At 41.6% G+C, this 18209-nt stretch overlaps 1 pseudogene; it reads left to right on the top strand.

The window, feature by feature from the left end:
- Positions 1 to 9850: 9850 nt before the first annotated feature.
- On the top strand, positions 9851 to 16497 carry LOC143304885 (uncharacterized; annotated as a pseudogene).
- Positions 16498 to 18209: the final 1712 nt, after the last annotated feature.

The following is an 18209-nucleotide window of genomic DNA, read 5'->3' as shown; positions in this document are numbered from 1 at the left end:
AAAGATGGGGTGTGACTGTAGGAACCAGCCTAGTGAAGGACAAAACTGAAATCATAATGATAGCCGACAGGAGAATACCGAGGATAATCAAACTAATGTTGGGAGAGTTGGAAACCCAAACGAAAGAGGCAATTTAATACTTAGGGGTTATTATGATGGGAGGAGGAGGTTTGATAATCACATTGTTAGTGTACGGGAGAACCGGTTGTTAGGTTCGGCGCGTTGAGAAGTATCTTGCCGAACGTAAACGGATCTCCCAACTTAGTCCGTAGGTTGTATTATAACGCATGGGATGCAATAGTGATATACGAAGTACCGATGTGGGCCGGAGCCTTGAATATTGCAAAAAATAGGAAAGTGATGAATGGGGGCAAAGAATGGCCCTGATTATAACAACTACGCCGTACGGTACAGTCTCTCATGCGGTATTATGCGTATTGTCCGGCAACATGCCGATCTACATCAAGGCAAGCATGAGGAAGGAAATATATAATAAAACAAGAAATCCTAAGAGAGTAACGCAAGTGGAACATGGGGTAGGTAATCGCAACACCCTGATGCTAGAAATTAATAATATAATACCTAATAATATAATAAATAAATAATAATTAAACTTAACGAAGAGTCGTAAATCAAATGGAATAATTATAACAAAGATAATTTCGCTGAAAAAATTGTAAAAAATGCAATAATGTTCAATATAAATAAGAAAGAAATATATCACTACACGATGCAAATGCTAACTGGGCACGGCATTATTTATTCCACAAATGCAGGAGAAAGGCAAGGAAAGACGTGGAATTAAAATGTTGGGATTATGGGGATACAGAAGACGAGGCGGAGCACGTGCTGTACATATGTCTGAAATGGATAATCTAGCGCACGGGGCTGGAAAATTTAGTGAGAGAGAGGCTAAACGCATTTGCATCATGGCCCTACTTCAGAGGACTGGTCCCTATCATCGTGCGCGGTCAGTCGTACATACAGTAAATAACATCCGAATTCTTCATGGGGTTTATCGAAAATTTATTGTTCAAAACGATTGGTGGACAATGTTACTTCGCAAACATCGCATTTGACATTCTTTATTTTTCAAGTGGGAAGAAAGAAGTGAGGTGCGGGTATAGTTGAGGTGCTAGTTCTACTACGGGTTTATATGTCGCTGGTGGGGTACTGCGGCGTTTACTTCTAATTTAAGTGTCGTGGAAGAAGAATCGGATTACGGGCGCTGGGATTTGAACCCGGATCCCGAACGTTCGTAACGTAAGGCACTAACCACTGCGTACCCATCCTCCGACGTGAGTTGCTATTGAGAGCCGCCACAGAAGTACAAAATGCACAAGGATAAATAGGTAACGGATAGACGGCAACCCCGAAATAATACCGAATGGTGATGCTAAGTTTGTCTTAGGACCTATTTTTTTGTTTTTTTTCGCGAAGAGGGGAAAATGCATTACGCGTGCCAGACGACCCGCGTCGCCGGGTTATGTGGGACTCGGCTGATGGTAGTGCCATACCGACTAAAAGCCCCTCCCCTACCAATCCTTCTTTGCGCGTCAGCACTGTTAATAGTAATAATAGTTGAGGTACTTATCAAGGCACTCCTCTGTGCCCTGCAGAGTTCGCCTACTGTCTTAATCCTGCTAAGCGCATCCACCCAGACCAAGAAAGCATATAGCATGGCCGACTCCCATACTCGATTGTAGTCCTCTGATGGCGCCTACAAACGCGTCTGCTTTAGTACAAACTACTTCGATGAGGTCACTGTATTTCCTTTCGGAGTCCAATACCACGCCTATGTATTTAACACTTTCGCGCGTGTTAAGCACCTCTCCTGTCAAAGTTATGTTAAAATTCTTTGGAGCACTTATTCAATAAAATGATCTCAGTTTTATTCTTTGCTATCTGGAGACCCGACTTTTTACACCATTTCAGGATCGTCTTCATGTGGAGGTTCAAGTTGACCTACACACTTTCCTTCTTCTTCAGACCCACCAAGATAGCAAGGTCGTCCGCAAATGCAAAAGCTCTCAAATTCACTCGATTGTCAAATCTGGCCAGCAGACCATCGTAAGCTAGGTTCCACAGAAGCCTACCACAGAGCCCTGTGGAACACCAGCAAAAATTTGTTTAACGATAAGACCACTCAGGTTGTCTGGAACTACGAATCAGTCCTTGAGGTAGTTTGCGAGAACCCTCGTCAGAATGTAAGGGTGGCTCCTGCGCTTCGCCTCTTTCAGGATTACCTCCCACCGCAGGGAATTGAACGCGTTTTTAACATCGATGCACATCGTGACGCAGACCATGCCCTTCATTCTGCAAGAATCAGCGAACTTGCAGACCTACGTGATGACATCGATGGTATTTTTCCCTTTGCGAAATCCAAATTGATTTCGGTGGAATGGGTCCATTCTCAGTTTCTTCTCGATGGCCAACTTGACTGTGTATTCCCACACTTTGTTCATCGCCGGTAGGATACTTCTTAGCCAATACGACGAGACCAACATGGGATCCTTACCCGGTTTATTGAGCAAGATCAACCTGGCCATTTTCCAATTCGCTGGAACTTTTTCCATCACGTAAATAGAGTTCACCGTATCGAGCAGATCGTGCGCCCGATGCCCGAAAATCCACTGAATGACCGTTCCCGGCACCTCGTCGATCACAACGGCTGTGTTTCCATTCAGCCGACCAACCGGTACCTGAGCTCGTCCATTTGGGCCACACCAACTCCGGGGGTTCCTCCGCCATTTTCCTCTATTACGTCCTCATTAGCAACGTCCGTGTCCTCGATTAGGAAGAGTTTGGCGATAATATTCTCAGCTTGCTGAGCTTGGCAATGGCTCTTTTATATGGAAGGCACCATGGATCACGGTCGAGGGTAGCTGTGAACTCCTTCCAGGCCAGCTTCTTGCTCGAATAGATAGCTGACCTGAGCTCTTTCCTATTCTTCCTGTAATCGGCATCAAGCTGAACAGCGCGCTCCTTATTTTGTCGCCTCGATCTCTGTGTTAATCTCCTCTTCCTAAGCCCCCCCCCCCCGAAGCCACGCTATCTCGTCGTTCCACCAATAATTTGGGTTTCTTTTCCCTTAGGGGGAAATACTTTATTGAGTGGTAATAGGTAATCCTCTTGTTTTATCTTCTCCCTGGGCTGATCCTTCAATAATTTATTTTTCTTGTCGTCGAAACTACTTAAAAACTTCTCGGGCATAACATCCTTCGTCGAATATTTAAAACATTTCTTCCTTCTATAATTAGCGCCTCCTCTGAACTCGTGCAAAACGTATCTGTGATCCGAAGCACTGCATTCTCCAAGGATCCCAGAACGCTTATGCTTCTCGAAGAGCTTACTGCTCGCGTTCATTATATCCAGGAAACTCCTCTTCGAGCCTCTCTGAAATGTAAAGCCATCCAGGATCCCAATAGGAGCCTCCGTCAGCGTCTTTTCCCTTCTGTCATTCTTAGGGCAACCCTATACTATGGATTTCACATTGAAATCACCAACCATGTTCACTTCATTGCACCTCCTCGCAGTTGTCCCGATGGATATGTCGAGCCTCTCAGTGTACTGATCATAGTTAAGTACTGATCATAGGGCGAGCAGTAACCGCTCACGCAGTACACTTCCCCTATCTTGATCCCGACAAACCCCTCTTCTTCGATCAGCGTATTTTCGCTAGGGTGAAGTCCATTAAATATGGTTGCCAAGATAGATGCATCCCCCTTGTACTAAAAGGGGAGCTGTCTATTTGGTTCAGATATGATGACTACATCGACGCGCCCTTCCCAGGCCAGCATCAGGTCCTGGGCAAGCCTACTCCTATTTAAATTTATCTGAACCACCTTCAGGGTGCTCTCCCTCTAGTTGCCTCTTTCCGTATTATCCTGCTGAGCGTAGAGCAGGCTAGAGACGCCATGACATGATTAGTCCGTAATTCGTACCCCCTACTGTACAGTGTGCACTTCAGATCGTTTCCTCAATTTGATATTGTGTGCCCTTTTTTGCGCGAGAAGGGGAAAATGCTATTACGCATAACCAGACCCGCGTCACCATGTTATGTGGGACTCGACCAGATGACATCACCATACCCACTAAAAAACCCCTCCTCATTCTCTCTCTGCTACAGTACTCGAGGTACAAACCTGGTACAGTCATTCGACATTACTTCGGGTTGGCCTCTGCACAACATACCCAATCTTTATCTATCTTCTCTCCTCGTCTCTGGTCCTTCTTCTCCTCCTTCCTTCCCTTCTTCTTCTTGTGACCTCCATCTCCCTTTCGATAAACAGCCGGCATTTCATCGCCTTTGTACAGAATGCATAAGACTTGTTCCACAACTGTTCCTCCGCGGCCTCCAACTCCGTTCTCTCCACTATCCATCTAGGGCACCAAAAAAGCACATACTCGACATCATCCAGCACCGCTCCACAATCCCAACAACTGGTGTACGACTCTTTACCAATCCTGTGACGGTACCGATACCGAGTCCCGTAAGGATCTGCATCGTATGATAGTTGGTCTCCCTCTTTCTTTTGTACCAGATCAACGGATTTTCTACCAGTCTCCTAGTCCAATTGTAGGGGTTGTGGAACGCCCATTCCAATCTCCACCTGTCCTCTGCCTCCGTCTCCAAATCCTTCATTTCTTCTTGCCCAACATGTGCCATTTCTTCGGGGCTCTCGTTGATCCGCCTCTGCACTCCATACTGCTTCCACCGCAACCATGCCTTGATGTAAATCGGTATGCTACCGGTAAGCACACACAGTGCCCCATGTGACACCGTAGGGTAGGCGGTAGACGTACGGATCAGCGCCGCCCTTTGTGCCCTTCTCATGATCGTCCTATTTGTGTCTCTTTCCAGAGAGGAGGCCCATATCGGTGCGCCATATAGAACCACAGACTCCCAAAGGCCATAATATAGTCTTCTTACTACATCGTTAGGCCCGCCCACGTTAGGGGCTAGGCTCCGTACGGCGCCCAAGAACCGTTCCGCTTTATCACAAACTGCTACGAGGTGGGGGGAGGGGGGAATCCCCTAGCACTATCCAACACTTACCCCTAGGTACTTCACAACACGGCTAGTGGAAATCTTCTGGCCAAGGCTATGAATGCCCTTATCTTCTCATTGATGCCGTGGGACCCTCTGACCTTGAGTAGAATCGCCAGATCGTCGACGAACGCTACTGCTTCGGTATCCTTCTCCCGGTCCAGCGCCTCCAGCACCCCATTATACACGAGATTCCACAGTAACCATTTCCATACCGCCGGTATTTTTCCATAGGTATTTATGCCGTTGAGCACTGTCAGGAGGACACTAGGTCTTTGCTCAGCCAATAACCCCACGACAGTGTCAGGAATCCCTACCACTCCAACCACCTCCCTGGGATCGCATTTCCCAACAGCCATCCTTATGTCCACTTCCTCGATGTGTAACCCTCCTTCTTCGCTAGGTGGGATCGATGTCTCTTCTTGTGTAGCCGGTCGCATTTCCTGCCTGGTGACAAAGAGGTCATGCAGGATTCCCTTCACTCTATCTCGTCCAAGGGGCTCCGTTGGAGCCGACCGCATCATTCTCTTCCTCACAACTCGATACGGCCTGCCCCATGGATCCTGATCTAAGGTGGCGCAGAACCCCTTCCGATTCTCCTCCTTGATACGCCCGATCGCTGTTTTCAGTCGCCTCCTAGCTTCCTCGAATTCGGCCACCAGGACCTCGTCATTATCCTTGCGGGCCGCCACCGCTCGCTGGGCTCTCCTTCTAGCTCTTAGAGTTTCGCTCCTTAACGTAGCGAGCTCATCGCTCTACCAATAGTTGGCGCTCCTCTTCGCACTGATATTGTGTGCCCTATCTCGCCATATTTCCGGCAGCGCTTCTTGCTAGGACTGCACGAACACTTATTCGTCATGTGCCGCATATCGTGGCAACAATAACATCTGATTATTTTAAGCAAAATCCGCATAGTGAGAACGGTAAAGCTTGTTCTCATTTTTACTCTCCCTTTCTTGCTCGCGATATACGTAGCCAGTATAACAGCAATGGCAATCTGCGTGCCCCAGGGTGCTGCTTTTAACGACTTTACCTCCACCACGCTGGTATCGTTTACTCCCAGTCCTCTTGTTATGTCCTGCATGAGATCCTCCTTAGTTTCTTGCCGGCCGATGTCCTTGATCTCCACAGGTACCCTACTCAGGAGGGTGATAACACAGACCCTATGGCTTCTTTGATCTTAATGGCAACGAGTATGTCGCCGTCCCTTGTACGCCTGACACCCGTGCTTTCACTCAATGCCTCCTTGGCCCTCGTAAGCTCCCCATACTTTTGGATCCAGTCCTCATCCTTCCGGACTATCACCAAGAGAGCCTCAAGTCTGTTACATATCCTCGGCTTCCATTCCCTCTGTCGTCTATTAATCGTTGGTCTAGATTTGTTGCTCCTCTCTTTAAGCCTCCTTTTATCTCTCCTGGTCATGTGGACAGTTAACTCCCCACCAGAATCGCATGTTTCTCTTGTCACGAGGTCGGTGTCATGTAAAATAACAAAACAAATAAAAAAACAAATTTAAGATAAAAATAAAAAAGAAACTTTACTTTTTTTCTAACACTTGGTTTTACAATTTGCTTCTGAGCTCTAAGCATAACTTTTCAAGGCTAACTTTTCTTGCAACTTTATTTCCGATTGGAATCGGTTATTTTTCTTTTGTCACTCCTCAATATCCCCACTGTCCTCGAGTTTGTTAGGCGCCCGCGACTGTTGCCACACATGCCTTCTTCTCGAACATTCGGCGGAAGCACCGTTGGGATATTGATGGTTCATTAGGCAGTTCGCTTAGGCGATATATATTGTTGCCGATTGCCGCCACATCATTGCCTTCGGTTTTGAACTGAGCCGGTCGTGACATCGGATTCGTTCCTTCTCCTCTCGCTGCATATCTCCGCGTACGAAGTATCACGTCTCTTTGTCCTTTTTATGTCGTCGCCCTTTCTGTCCTCTGCTGGTGACACAATTTTTCTCTTACTACTGTATTCCACTAGTACTCACTTTCCCTACTTCGACTTGGGCCGAAGCGGGAGGGGGGTTATGTTGAAGCGTTTACCTCGGCGGGCACATCCACCCGCCTCCTGCCTCTACGACCCTTCTTACTCAATATTACGTTTAATTTATCCCAAACACAGCCCATTTTCATATCGGCCGATGCTGCTATTTCCCCAATCTTTGAGTCCTTGTTGGTATACCTCTTAAGCTTATCCGCCGCATGTCTCATTTCATCGGCGGCATCTGTCATAAAATTCCTTAACTCGTCCCACTCGTCGAGACTAACTAGCACATAGTTTGCTTTTTCAGGCTCGATTCTTGATGTAATAATATTTTTATTCTTCATTGCCACTCTAGAGAGTGGTTACCTCGGTTGTTTGGCTTTAAACATCATCGGAGTATTATAGCTGCTGCTCTCCGAGGCGGAAGCCTCCCCCTCGGACGCGTTAGCAGTCTTCTCGACCGTCTCATTGGTCGATTTCGCCGCCATACTCGACCAAGATACGAGGGACCTTTCCTCACTTCCGATGGCTTCTTTCACGACAGGAGTTAAGAATTCCCCTTTGTCTGTAATAACAGAGACTATTCTCGACGGCGCCCGTCCACTGCTAGTCTTTAGGCTGCCCGAGCCCTTTTTCTCTACCGCCTCTCGTATGCCGTTGGTAAACTCCAGCAACTTCGCACTCTTCTTGGGGGGAGGGGGGGAGACCCTTCGCCGCTTTATAACTCTTTCTGCTGCTCCTCTGGTTTCCTGCTCCAATTCTGCACCCCGTTGCACCATTACTATGGTCCCCGGTCGTATCACCCGATCGAGAGGGCGCCCCGGATCCCACCCTCCTCTCGTCGTTTGCCCACTCGCTAGATAACCGCCGAGTAGAGCTTGGAACGTCACTCGAGTCAGCCACGGGGCCTGGGGTCACCGAAACCCCCTGCGCCGTTACTTTTTTTCCGATAATATACTTCTCCATTTTTATTAAAGGTAAAGAATAGTCCAAGGTCATAGCCAGTCGTCGTATATCTAACCATAACGCCACTCAAAACGCAAGACAATCATAGTCCCAATGCAAGCCAACGTCGTCATAATAAATCAAAACCCTAATATGTGGCTATACATAAAGTTGATTTACTACATCATACATATGTCGGGTTAAGATCGGAATTTTGGGCGCGTGACAACTCTTCGCGTGGACTAGCCATCGTTTCACAAAGCCAAGATTATATGTACACGTATATACAAGACTGTTACAAAACTTAACAAATAATAAGTCTAATGAATAATAAGCTTAACGAATAGTAAGATTAATGAATAATATGATTTACGAATAATGAATTTAATGAACACTATTAACAATGTTTTTGTTGGGTTCAAACGAATCCACGGCCAACGAGTAACTCTTTACTAAGCGTAAAAAAATAATCTTAGGCGAAAATACGATTGACGAAAATGCTCGACGTGTCACTCTCCAAGGCAATCGCACGAATGCCTGCCTCGTGGAGATTTTTCTCGCTGTACGATTGCCTCTTGTTTTTGTATACTCGTTTGGAAGCATCGAGAAGGTTCCAAACGCTCGTTACTAGGAAACTTCTGCCTGGAATTTGATACGCACTCGTTGAAAGCATCGAGAAAGTTCCAACCGCCGTTGCTAGGCAGTTTCTGCCTGGAGTTTGTTTATTGATACAATGTATGTTCCATTGTATCGGCACCTCCGAGGCAACCTCACACGTGGCTAGGCCCGCTCTCGAGGCGGCACGCCGCCACAATCACACTTCTCGGAAAACCCATACAACCACTCCAGACCTCCGTTAGGCAAAACGTTTATCTCGTGACCGTGGCTACGTTCGGCGACCAATTGTCACCTCGAACTCAATCTCGCTATCACAAATTTTAAACAATTACAGCTATGATAAAATCTAGACTAAAGTACTAGAGGATGTTCCCAAATTTTCCAAGGAAAGGCTTCGGCTTTCCTTTCATCTCCGACACATATAATCCATTATTTTTTTTACCTTATGGTACTTATGGTATGGTAATTATTTTTACCTTATGGACTATAATCAAATTTCAAATGTCTTAAACTATTGATTATCGCAGAGCACTATGTTTTATACAATTTTTTTAAGTATTATATATTATTATATTGTTTAATATATTATTTTGTTATTTATTGTTGAAAATGACAATGTGAGTTCGTTCTCGCCATCCATGCCGCAAATGCGTTACTTATAAGAAATAGTAACTAGAAGATAGTCTTAGTTACAATCGATAGATTTAATCGATAGGCTCAAGATGCCTTTTTGTTTTTATCCCTAGTTTTTGTAAGAGCGTGCAATGAAGGTTTTTTGGCTCAGAACGGTGTGATAGATTTATTCATTCAATAAAATAATTACCATTGTGATCCTACCTCTGAGTATAGAAATAGCAACAGGTTACGGGCCCAGGTGCAATAATTAGTTATTATTTTATTGAAAATGTTATTAATAGTAATAATATTGAGGAGCGCAGAAGATAACCTAAAAACAAAAGAAATGGGTGCGTGATCGATGATTCAGTGTTGAATATCATAAGGGCGCTTTATCGAGTATACAATAATTGCTTGCGTGATAATACAGTTGTCAAAAGAAAAAAAAAAGAAACAAATGTCGAGCGGGGCGAGTTTAAGTATTAAAAAGCTAAACAAAGTAAATTACGACACATGGAAATTACAAATAGAGGCAATACTCATTAAAGATGACTTGTGGAAATATGCAAATGGTTCAATAATTAAACCTGAAGCATTGGATGAAGTCTCTTTATGGAATAAAAGGGATGGTAAAGTCAGAGCCGATGTTATTCTTACCATAAGTTCGAGTGAGCTATGTCATGTGAAGCAAGAAAAGCTACGCTCCTAAAGCAATTATTATTCGCGAAAATGTCCGGTAGTGAAAATATGTACGATCACTTAAATAATTATTTCAGTCACGTGGATAAATTAAAAGAAATGGATATTCCAATCGCTGATAATTTATTGTCAATCCTATTATTATATAGCGTCCCGAACACATACGTAAATTTTAGATGTGCAATCGAATCGCGGGACCAATTACCTACTCCAGATGCGCTTAAGATAAAATTATTAGAAGAAGCTGATTCTCGTCATAATTCAAATGCTGTAAAAGATTACCAAGAAGCTCTGCAAGTGGAAGATTCAAATAAACACAAAAGCTATGATAAAAATAGAAATTCTTAAAATAAAAATGGATTTATTAAAGCTAACAAAGTAAAACACATCGAATGTTTTTACTGTCACAAACGTAAACATAAGGCAAATCAGTGTTTGAAGAAGAAAAACGATGATCATAAAGCTCAACTAGTACAAGTTCCTCAAATACCCAAAATTGAACAATGCTTGCGTGCTTCCAATATTCAGGATGAAGATAATCAGCATAAAATAGTATTGTTACTGATATTTCATTGAATATAAACATGGAACCACCGATGGAATAGTGCATTGACAGCGGTGCTACGTCACATATGTGCTGTGACTTAAACTGTTTTGAATCCATAGAGCCAGTCAGAAATCAGAAAGTAAAATTAGAGAATGACATATTAACTGAAGTCAAAGGTAAGGGTACTGAAATATTATTTAGTTGTATAAGAAACAAACTTGAGAAATTTAGATTGGAAAACGCTTTATACGTGCCAGAATTAAAAGCAAATTTGATCTCAGTATCAAAAGTTACAGCAAATGGAAAAAGGATCGTATTTACAAATAGAAGGGCTACAATATTTGGAAAGAATGATGAAGTCGTTATTACTGCTATTCGTAAAAGGGATTTATATGTCGGAGACGAAAGGAAAACCGGAGCCTTCCCTTTGCAATTTTGGGAAAGTCTTCTAATGCTTTAGCCTAGATTTTATCATAGCTGTAATTAAGCAATTGTTGTCATTCAATCTGATTGTAATTGCTCGATATTTGTGATAGCGAAAGTGGATTCGAGGTGACAACTGGTCGCCGAATGTAGCCACGGTCACGGGATGAACTTTTTGCTTGACGAAGGTATGGATCGGTTGTATAGTTCTTCCTAGAAATCACATAGAATTCTACTTTGGAGATGTCGATATAATGGGACACACGTTGTATTAGGAATCAAACTCCAGACAGAAACTGCCTAGCAACGGCGTTTGGAACCTTCTCGACGCTTCCAGCGAGCATATAACAAACAAATGCAGTCGTACAGCGAGAAAGATTTTCATCAGATCATCATTCGTGTGATCGCCTTGGAAAGTGATACATCGAGCAGTTTACCGAGCGACTCAGCAATCGTATTTTTTTGTGTCTAAAATTATTCTACGCATAGTAAAGAGTTATCTCGTTGACCGTGGATTTGTTTGAACCCAAGAACATTGTTAATAGCGTTTATTAAACTCATTATTCGTTAAACTTATTATTCGTAAAACCTATTATTCGTTAATCTCATTATTCGTTAAACTTATTATTCGTAAAACATATTATCCGTTAATCTTATTATTCGTTAAACTTATTATTCGTTAAACTTGTTATTCGTTAAACTTATTATTCGTTAATCTAATCATTAGTTAATCTAATCGTTTGTTAAACTTATTATTCATTAAACTCAACATTCATAATATTTTGTAAAATCTTGTATATACGCGTAAATATAATCTCTGTTTTGTAAAACGATGGCTAATTCAAACGAAGAATCGTTACGCGCCTTAAATTCTAATGTTAATCCGACATATATATTGTAGATACAAAATCCGAATATATTGGTATGGTATATGAAAACAGAAATACACTTATGGATTGGCGCTATCCATATGGACACTTAAATGAATCTGATCTTCGGAGATTAATAAATAAAAATATGGTAAATGGTCTACCTAATATAAGATTGAGTAAAATGAATACTTGCGATATATGTTTGAAAGGCAAACAGGCAACAACCCCAGTGCCAAAAAGATCTGAATTAAAGATGTTGGAAAAATTAGAACTGATACATTCTGATGTATGTGGCCCTATAAGACAAACATCTTTGGGTGGAGCTGTTAAGGAAATTCGAGGATTTGGAAATACAAATAATTGACTATATTTCACACACAACAGCTATACATCTATATTACACTCTGAAGAACGTCTTGCACGCACGCTTGTCGCCAACCGACTATACAGAATCTTCTAACGGCAGTCTTTTGTCTCAACTAAGACCTGGACGCCCTCTGACCCTTACACACACACTCTCATGTACAGTGTAAATGTATCACTTCCCTAACAGAACCAAAGTATTTTGCCACCTTTATCGATGATACATCAAGGTTTGTATATGTGTATATCCTTAAGACAAAAGATGAAGTTGAAAGTTCATTTTGGAGATTTAGAGCTTTAGTTGAAAGGCAAACGGGTAACAAGGTAAAAACCCTCTGTAAATTCGACCAATTGCGGGGAGACGTAATCGCGAGGAGAGACGTCAACGGGAGTCGTAAATTCCCGTTACGATTATACCAATCGCTCACTTAGATTACACTGATGAGCATAGATAGATAGATAACAATTTGTCGCACGAAGATGCGATAGATATGTACGCTAGAGCAGGGCTCTTATAATGGAAGTTAATGTATTAATAGACGTAGCACTATAATATATTTAGGAGAGGAGATGTATATTCGACAACACCGAGAACCGACAAAAGGTTTGCGTGAAGTATGCGACTCTCGCGCTATGTGTAGACTGCCGCGTTAGGCGTTAGTTTTAGACTGACTGTCACTCTTTTTCTAATACGGACGAAAAGTTCGGTGTGGGTGGCCCCTGTGCCTAAAGAACGCGGATTCGTTGTTCCCACTTTCGTTAGGAAAAGTGAGGGTAACGAACCACGGTGTTGATTGGTCATGACCTGCACTACTGCTCGAAGGGATGAGTAGGAAGTCTCCTACCGTCGTGGTGGATAGATGACCGTATTCGTGAAGAAAACCCAGCTTGTTTTATTAGAGGGCTATTCGGATTTTCCTAATGGGCGCATACCCGCTTCCTCCGTGTTTTAAGTGCGCCTAATAAACCCAAGGACCTCTCTAAAAACCGACTGTGTTTCGAGAATATTTTTAAGCTTTAGAAATTCTTCAAGACAAACGGATTGAAGACACACGGCGAAACAATACAGGGAAGTGAAAGTTATGGTGGGTCCTTAGGTTTATTGAGGGTCGAAGTGACGTTACGCAGGCCGGTTGTTGTCCGGTCGCGCGGGCTGGCGTGCAGATGTTTTAGGCTGCGTAACACCCTCAGAACTGATAATGGTTTGGAATATTTGGGATAGCATTTCACAAATGAATTGGGAAATTGTGGTATTTGCAGGAAATTTACAACTGCCCACACACCTCAGCAAAATGGAGTAGCTGAGCGAATGAATAGAACACTCGTGGAGATGGCACGATGCATGTTGATCCAGTCAAAGTTACCTATCCAATTTTGGGCAGAAGCTATTAATACGGCATCATACATTAGGAATAGGTGCCCAATAGGTCATGGTAAAACACTACATGAAATTTGGCACAAAAGGAAACGAAATGTGAATCACCTTAAAATTTTTGGTACCGAAGCCTATGTATTAAATAAATGGCCCGATAAAAGTAAATTTGAAGCAAGATATTTCGATGAATCAAAAGCGTTTCGACTATGGGATCCAAGCAAAAGAAAAATCTTAATAAGTAGAGATGTTTCTTTCTTAAGAAATATTGAGTACCACAATGATAAAATTAAAAATAAACTTGAACAATTTAAATATGAACTGATAAGTCAAGAACTTGACGAAGAAATCACAGAAGAGATTCATGAGGAAGAACATGTTGATGGTGAAAACATAAATCAAAATGAAAATTATGTTCAGGATAGATCTGTGGTCAAGAGGGGAGGGGGGAAGGAAGGACACACATAATGCAAACAGGAAATGTCGGTAGACCAAGGAAAATTTATAAGACTGTCCCAATTGATCAAGAAACGGTACAATTAGTCAATGATGATTCGACTGAGTTAATAGATGAATTATTATCTGGACCTCATGCAGAAAAATGGAAAGAAGCCATGAAAGAGGAACATGACGTGTATTTTCGATCAATCACAGGGAGACGCAATCGCGAGGAAACACGTCAACGGGAGTCGTAAATTCCCGTTACTATTATAATAATCGACGCCGCGAATAGATCGATTCCCTGATTTCCGTTGAGATAATAGGGGTGGTTGAGGTGGTATAATGCTGCGATTAACAGGGTTATAAAATTTATATTTCCAACACTTAATACACTCAAGAGTTACACCGTTTCGTATGATATAAGTCGTAGACGATGATTTGGCGTATCAAGATGCGATATACATGCACAATATTCTTTGGGAATAGAGCAAGGCCCTTACAGTTGAGTTTCTTGTTGTAGTTGAAGTAGCAATAGAGGAGACGTAGAGTTGACACTGCTGATGTCGTAGAAGAAGTATAGAGATGTAGTGACTGCTTTGTAGTCTAGGGGATCAGTGACGTTCGTTCTTTTGTGATTACGGAGGAAAGCTCGGAGTGGATGTGTCTTTTGAACTAAGAACGTGGATTCGTTGTTCACACTTTCGTTAGAACAGTGAGGGTAACGATCCGTGATGCCCATTGGTTATAGCCAATATTAATAAGTGAAGATTGGAGGAGGAAGCCTCCTACCGACGTGACTCGGGGGTGACCTTGTGCATAGGAAAAACCTGCTTTTCCGTTAAACACCCATTCGCTTTCTCCGTAATCTGTAAGAACGTGCAATAAACCTAAAGACAGTTTTAAATACCAGGTATAAACCGAAAATACTTGCAGGATTAAAGGTTCCTGCAAGCTAGTAAGATTCGGTTTATGGTGGGGCCTTAGGTTTATTGAGGGTCTGTCGAAAGAGGATTGGGCCTTGACGGTCAGACAGTGAAGGACGTCGCACGGACCATTTCACGCGACGTAACATGACGCCTTGATCAAAAATAACGTTTCGGAATTAGTAAAATGTCCAGTAAATAGATCTGCAATTGCATCAAAATGGGTTTTAATGACCAAATACAATGAAAATGGAAAAGTTGAACTCAAAAAAGCTAGGTTAGTAGCGAGAGGTTTTGCTAAAAAACCAAGTATTAAATACAATGAAACCTTCGCTACTGTGGCACGATTAACTTCCATTAGAGTTATAATGGCCTTAGCTGCTATATTAAAATTGGATTTATATCAATTGGATATAACCATGGCATATACCTATAGTGATCTGAATGAAAATATTTAGATGCATCAAGCCAAATATTTTGAAGTACCGCGCAAGGAAGATTATATATACCATCTAAAGAAATCTTTATATGGATTGAAGCAATCCGGTAAACAAATGGTTTGATAAATTAAATGGCTGCTTGAAAGAACTTCCCCTTAATCAAGTTGAAGAAGATCCTTGTGTTTATTCAATAAGAGATGGAGATAAAATCCTCACACTGGCAGTTTATGTGGATAACTTAATAATAGCCACTAATAGATATATGTTGTTTACTTACTTAACAGAAAATTTAATGGAAAAGTTCGAAATAAGAGATCTTGGAAAATTGAATTTTTGTTTGGGCCATTTATCAAAATGAAGAGATCAAAGAGGTAAAAATAAGTCAAGAGGAAATATATTACAGATATGGTGAGGAAATTCGGTCTTGAAGATGCTAAAATCGCAACTACCCCATTGGAAGCAAAAATAAATTTAAGCAAAGATGACGATTCACCTGAAATTGATTCGAACATCTATCAGCCATTGATCGAATCATTAATGTATGTCGTCATAGCTACCTGACCCGATATAATATATGCTGTGAGCGTACTAAGTTGTTTTAATAACAACCCAAAGGAAAGTCATTGGTTATCCGCCAAAAGGGTCTGACGTTACCTTAAGGGAACGTCTAACATTGGTCCGTGTTTCAGGGATATTGGTGATGATATAACAGGATATGTCGAATCCGACTGGGGGGGGGGGTGATATTGATGATAAAAAATCCAGAACTGGCTTCATATTCAAACTATCGAATGGTGCTATATCATGGGAATCTAGAAAGCGAAAAGGTGTGGCAATTTCCAGCACCGAAGCAGAATGCATGACGCTAACAGAAGCCACTCCAGAAGCCGTATACTTGCGACGATTTCTAAGCAAGTTTGATATGATCGCTGAAGAAAGAGCAATCGAAATATATTGTGACAACCAGAATGCAGCCAAGTGAATTCAAAATCCAGTGTTCCACGGTCACACGAAACATATAGACATCTGCCATCATTATATTCGTGAAATTTTCCAAAAAGGAATCATTGGAATTCGCTATATGCCCACAAATGAGATGCCAGCCGATTTACTAACGAAAAGCTTGAGCAAGCCAAGTCATAGTGTTCACCTAGAGACCATTGGTTTGACGAGCATTCGAATTCCGTTGAGAGGGGGTGTTGTAAACGACAGCGTGAATTCGTGCTCGCCATCCATATGCAAATGCGTTAGTTATAAGAAATAGTAACAGAAGATAGTCCTAGTTACAATCGATAGATTTAATCGATAGGCTTAAGATGCCTTTTTGTTTTTACCCCTCGTTTTTGTAAGAGCATGCAATAAAGGTCTTTCTTTTTGGCTCAGAAGGTGTGATAGATTTATCCATTCAATAAAATAATAATTATTATGATTCTACCTCTGAGTATAGAAATAACAACATTTATTTTATTGTTCATTATTTTTATCGTTATGCGTGCGTATCAAATAAATTACGTTTCATAGTATTTAGCAACTTTATTCTCTAAACATTTTTTTTTTAATTCGCATTTTCCAAAATGTACCAGATTTACAACTGAGTTCGGCTCTATGTTCAATACATTCACTGGCAGTTTACTTCTCCACTTCGAGTCGCCACTCTCATATGTCACTAGTTCATAGTTTTACCAGTACGCCGCCGACAAGGTGGCGGCAACCGGGAACCAAACTCGTGTCACGTAAAATAAGAAAAGGAAATCTCAGATGAAAAGAAAAATAAAATATAAAAAAATAAAAAGAGAATTTATTTTTGAACACGTGGTTTATACTAATTACGATTTGGTTCTGAACTCCAGCCGTGACTTTCCAAGATTGAAGCTCTTACAATTTGCTCATTAAGCACTTCGGCGATATAAATTGTCGCCGAGTGCCGCCACATCTTTATCTCCATCATCAGTCCATCGGGGTTTGTCTGATCGCGCCAACGAAGGTTTTTGAAAAATTTGCGAGGAATTGTATTTGCTACAAAATATTGGGATCGCTATGAACCGATTTTCTGCATGTAATGGTACAAAAGTTATTTCGTTAATCTTAAATATAGCAAGTTTACAATATTTGATAGTGTTCAAAAAGCTAATGATTTTAGAGGAGCAATCATGTTGTAGTTTTCGATCGTGAATTGGCTGGGTTTGTTTACAAAGCGTAATTCCTATCCCGTGAATTTAAGGCAACTAAGAGTATTATTACTAGTATTATTTTAGAGTATTATTATTAGTATTATTATTAGCAGTATCCTGAAAAAAGTACGTTTTCAATCGGTCACCATCTATCTTTTTCTTAACATTGTCAATAGAAATAAAGTAATAAGAAGTTTTCACATCGTTGATTCTGTAGGGTTCTAACCATTCAATATCCAACTTATCTCTTTTATGGCCGTTGTGAATTAAAACAAAGTCTCCTTTCCTAAACACGGCCTGAGTTTTAACAATCTTTCTCTCTTAGTCTCGCTTTTATCGTTGCTTATTCTGAATGAGCGTTTTGCGAGCTGTTTCCCAATATTTATTCAACTATTTCTGCCAAAGTGAGTACATACCATAGGTAAGTGTGGGGAATTTGGATATTGCGGAAGGTAAGTTAGCTTTTCGCCCAAAGGTCAATTCAAAGGGAGAGAATCCTGTTCCTTCATGTTTCGCGGTGTTGTACCCTAAACAAATGAAATTAAGTACTTCATCCCATTCTTTGTCATTGTCGTGTAATGCAGTACGAATTAAATCTTTAACTGAGGCATGCGTTCTTTCGAGGGATCCGTTACTTTGTGGGTGAAATGAAGTTGTTTTGATGTGTTTGATTTTAAAAGCTTCTTCAAATTTCGTCATTAAATCGCTAACAAAATTTTGTCCCTGGTCTGTTAGGATCGTC

This window comes from Bombus vancouverensis, unplaced genomic scaffold (genome assembly GCF_051014615.1).
Source record: "Bombus vancouverensis nearcticus unplaced genomic scaffold, iyBomVanc1_principal scaffold0061, whole genome shotgun sequence".
In the NCBI taxonomy this organism is placed as follows: Eukaryota; Metazoa; Arthropoda; class Insecta; order Hymenoptera; family Apidae; genus Bombus; species Bombus vancouverensis.
Note: the sequence above shows the minus strand (reverse complement) of the source record. Positions and strands in the feature narration are given on the sequence as shown.